Below are 5,000 nucleotides of genomic sequence, written 5' to 3' on the forward strand. Positions count from 1 at the left end.
CATGATTTAAAAGAGCTAATGGTACAAAATAATGTTCTCGACCTTGCCAGGATTCGAACCTGGAATCTTCTGATCCGTAGTGAGATGCGTTATCCGTTGCGCCACAAGGCCGTTCTAACGGAAAAAAGTTTCAAGGCACTAATCATTCATTCCTCAAACTAACTTATTATTTTATCAATACTACATAAATTTTCTTCACATAGGCTAAATGATATTGATATTTTCCAACTAATTAAGAAATCAAATTTTAAATTTTTATATATAGAGATATTTGAAGCAAAGATTTTCTTAACATGCACACGAGCAGTGTAGGACCTGGTCCCCCTTGTTATATTTCGGTATGATTTTGGGTATGGGACAAAAGGCCAATGCCAGCAGCTGACATACCGCATCCCCTCACTCTCTCTTCTTACTATCAGGTCCTCACCATTCAAGAGGGCTTCAACTACACGCCGTATCTTATCCTGTACAATGCCATAATTAATAAACATATACAGAAATAAGCGATAAGAGAATATGAGATAAGGAGGTATTTCATTGAACCGAATAAACTACCAAAAGACTAGTTTCCTGAAAATGACTTTGCAACTTTATGTTCCTTAAATGATAATGATTAAAATGGTGTAGATACTTTCATACTTGCTAAATTTAAACCTAATGAATTATATACTGTCATGACTCCATAGAGCTGGATATTAGCTGCGTATATATATATATATATATATATATATATATATATATATATATATATATATATATATATACACACACACACACACAGTTGAAACTGTGTGCCAGCATATATACCTGAATATTCGGCTGCTCCTCTCTTATATTACACATACCGCACCTTCTTTTATATGTCCCGACTCTCCGTGTTTCCCATTAGTGATATTCTATCAATTCATCTTGATACCTGATCTTGGCTGGAAATTCAGTTCCCTGATCCTTTTTCTTTTCGTAAAATGCAAAATACTTTCTCCGTTTCATCTTTGACCCAAGAATGAAAAAGGTTCATATATCACGAGAGGAGACGTTGGGAGGTAAACATCTTCGAGAGATCGATACATAAAAACTACATAGCTTGGCTTTCTCAGTTTTTTCCTTGGAGCGGAAAATTAAGAGAAAAAAAAGCTTTCATCTTTTTCAGCACTTTTCGGAGGGCATCTTGAATTTAAAAGTTTAACCCAATATTCATATTTCATAGAAATATTCTCAAGAGCTTCTTTTAAAAAGTATTTATCGATTAATCAGATTAACGATGGGAAAAACACCTGACTCACAGAACTGATGAAGGTTCATTATGAAAACAAAAAGTTGATTATAACAATTAAACAAAGTAGTTAACAAAGTTAGTTATAACTTGTCAGTTACAATATTGTAAGATTTTATTAACAGGTATAACTGAAAATTATGGTTCTGATAAAATCTGTTATAAAAACTTCCTATTAAAGACTTATTATCATTAGCTTTCGACTTAACTTTGAACCTTGTTCCGAGAAACGCATTCAAATTACTTATATCAATTATCGAAGGTTCTGTAAACCAACATAATGCTAAGGTTTGAGAACAAACATTGAAAAAAAAATTCATAAACAAAGACTCAGAAAATGAGTCGTTGCTAAGAAATGTGATGTGCATACAAAGACATTAGTCTCGTTAAGTATAATAGGAAGCATTAGGAGTCGCAATTTTACATTGCTAATGTTTTTCTTTTATACTTTTTATCCTCAAGAGTAATGAGAATCTTTGAAAGTATCACATGCTTTAGCGTTACAGGGAAAATATAAAGATACAATCAATATCAACATACAAAAAAATATCTATAATAAAACTGAATGAAACATTAAACATAAAAATTTTCTCTAAAACTTACGAGTAAAAAGAGGGATTCCCAACATGAATAAAATTAACATAAATTATGGAATTAATTCCTCTTTAAATATTACTAACAAATGTACACTACCCATCATAAATGACGGCTAAATATTTAGATAGATATGCACACAGGCACACGCACGAGCTCTCCCCCCCCTTTTCCCCCTACCCAAGGGACGAGGAGAGCTGAGCGTGACCGAAAAGATATGGATAAAGATATATATATATATATGTATATATATATATATATATATATATATACAGCCAGACGTAATATCGTATCTGCTTCCACAAAAAGTAAATGAACAAAACCAGCGCCACTTTCCAAGCCCTGAAAAACCAGGCATTAACATTGAAAAGCAGCCCCGTCCACTTACTTCTGGCCAAGGGATATTATCTCTTAAGGATGATAAAATGATAAAAGGACCCTCATCATAAACGACGACATTCAACAAGTGTTGGCGCTTGTTGCTGATCACAAAGATCCCGTAGTAACACTTCTCTCTTAGCAGGCGAAGTGTCAAAGGACTAGCAATGCTTCCTTGCTGCTCTTGATCATATTGGGAACAATTTGCAATATCAAAAAGAGCAAATGTCTGGCTAAGTATCTAAATATATATCACCCATACATATTAAGAGCAAGTGTCTGGCTATATATATATATATATATATATATATTTCTGTCACGCTAAGCTCTCCCAGTAGTCATACCCTCGTGAGAAGGTTGTGGGTGCATATCTATCTAAATATTTAGCCGTCATTTTTGACGGGCCGCACAGACTGTAAATATATATATATATTACACACACACATACACACACACACACATATATATATATATATATATACATATATATATATATATATATATATGTATATATATATATATATATATGTATATACATACATACATGTATATACATACATACTTATAAATAGCCCAGTGAAGAAAGGAAAAAAGGAAAATAGAATATTTTTAGAACAGTAACAACATTAAAATAAATATGGCACTAGCCAAGACTAGAGAACAATGGTTTGATATTTAGCTACTTACCTTAGCTAAAGTCTCTTCTACCCTTACCAAGAGGAAATTGGCCACTGAACAATTATAGTACAGTAGTTAACCCCTTGAGAGAAGAATTGTTTGGTAATCTCAGTGTTGTCAGGTGCATGTAAGAGGACAGCAGAGAATATGTAAGGAATAGGAAAGACTATTCGGTGTATGAGTAGGCAAAGTGAAAATGAACCGTAACCAGAGAGAAAGGTCCAATGCTGTACTGTCTGGCCAGTCAAATGACCCCACAACTCTCTAGCGGTAGTATATAAAACTGCCCTTCTGCATTATTTTTAAAGTTGACCTTGATGCTAGTGAAATCAGATTCCAATAAGTCCTAATAAAGAAAGCTGACGCCTTCAAGTACCACCATTAGTTTCAACAGTGCAGCTTTAGACCAGTTCAACACGTCACCTCCCCCCCCCCCCCCTTCCATGTCCTCTTTTCATCCAAGACACAATGTTTATTTTCCTTATTTTGATTTTCGTTTCCTTCTCCTTTGCTTCCTCCCTCTACCATGTAATGACCCATGTCCTAAAAGCCCCATTTCCTCACCCTCATTACTACTCCCTTTTGACGCATCGAAGATGATTCCTTCTCCATTTACTTTGCTCACTCACACCTTAGCAATAATTCTCCTTTTCTCCTTCCCTTCTATCCTCTTATCACTCTTATTTACTTCACCCTTGCATTTATGTTCTTCTCCTGCAGCTCGTTTTTTCCTTATTTTCCTTTTGCTAAACATTGGAAATTCTCTTTTTAGAACATTTCCAAACCTACTTTTTTCTACTTTCTCTTTGGTCCCCGATTCTTAAATAAAAAAGTTTCACCCCAATCCCTTTCTCTTTGGTATCACAAAGCGGTTTTTTTTTTTTTTTTTCTAAATGTATCTTTGCTCCCTCCTTTAGAACTTCCAAGCCATTTCCATCTCTGACCCTTACCCTTACCCTTACCCTTACCACCAGATACCTTTTCCTATTTCCGCGGTAGTTTTCCCTCCCCTTTTACTTTGTTTTCTGTACTAATACAGTGTTCACATGTTTCAATTAACATATCTGCCTTCTGGCTTATCAAGTTATCCCCAATGCTTCATTGTTCATGTTAAGCCATATTCACCGGTACTTCCCTTCTGTATACTTATTTTCTTAATCATATAAATATATACATACATACATACATACATACATACATATATATATATATATATATATATGTATATATACACATACACACACACATATATATATATATATATGTATAGTATATATATATATATATATATACATACATATGAATATATATATATATATATATATATATTTATATTTTTAAGTGTGTGTGTGTGTGTATCTTTTTCCAAGCTGGGATTCCTTATCTTAAGGAAAGGGTTTGCGTATTGCCATGATTGGCGCAGCTGTATCAGTAAGGGCCACTCGTACTAGGTTGGTTTGCTGTGAGCGATCAGGCTAGAATCTCCCACCATCACCAAATCGCAATGGTCAACGTAGTGATGAAAACTGGCCAAACCCCAGATATGAAGTGACATGTCTGAGGCCTTTGTCCAGCAGTGGACTAGAAACACCTGCATTTTTTATTACTTGTAAGTGTGTGTATGTGCGTATACTGTGTATATATACATACATATATATATATATATATATATGTGTGTGTGTGTGTGTGTGTGTATGTAAATATATATAGCCTGTATATATATATATATATATATGTATATGTGTATATGCATATATATATATATATATATAGAGGCTATATATATTTACATACACACACACACATACATATATATATATATATATATATATATCTGGTTATAGAACACACGAATACTGCACCTATATTGTTCCCATTGATTTCTGCTGCTTTCTCTACGCATCATAGATAAAAAAAAAAGATCCCTACTATTCTATTTCTGGTCCCAATTCATATCTGCGTCCAAGATGTTCCCAGTTTAATTACTTTCTTCCTTTTCCATCCAACAACAAAAACTTCATTTCTCCTATTAGCTGTTCTCATCGGGCGATTAAACTGAATCAATACACCTTGGGAA

At 33.8% G+C, this 5,000-nt stretch overlaps 1 non-coding gene across 1 annotated transcript; it reads right to left on the reverse strand.

The window, feature by feature from the left end:
- Positions 1–38: 38 nt before the first annotated feature.
- Positions 39–111, reverse strand: TRNAR-ACG (transfer RNA arginine (anticodon ACG)). Its single transcript has one exon. It is a non-coding gene; the product is annotated as a tRNA-Arg (tRNA).
- Between the last annotated feature and the right edge of the window lie 4,889 nt (positions 112–5,000).

This window comes from Palaemon carinicauda, unplaced genomic scaffold (genome assembly GCF_036898095.1).
Source record: "Palaemon carinicauda isolate YSFRI2023 unplaced genomic scaffold, ASM3689809v2 scaffold1347, whole genome shotgun sequence".
In the NCBI taxonomy this organism is placed as follows: domain Eukaryota; kingdom Metazoa; phylum Arthropoda; class Malacostraca; order Decapoda; family Palaemonidae; genus Palaemon; species Palaemon carinicauda.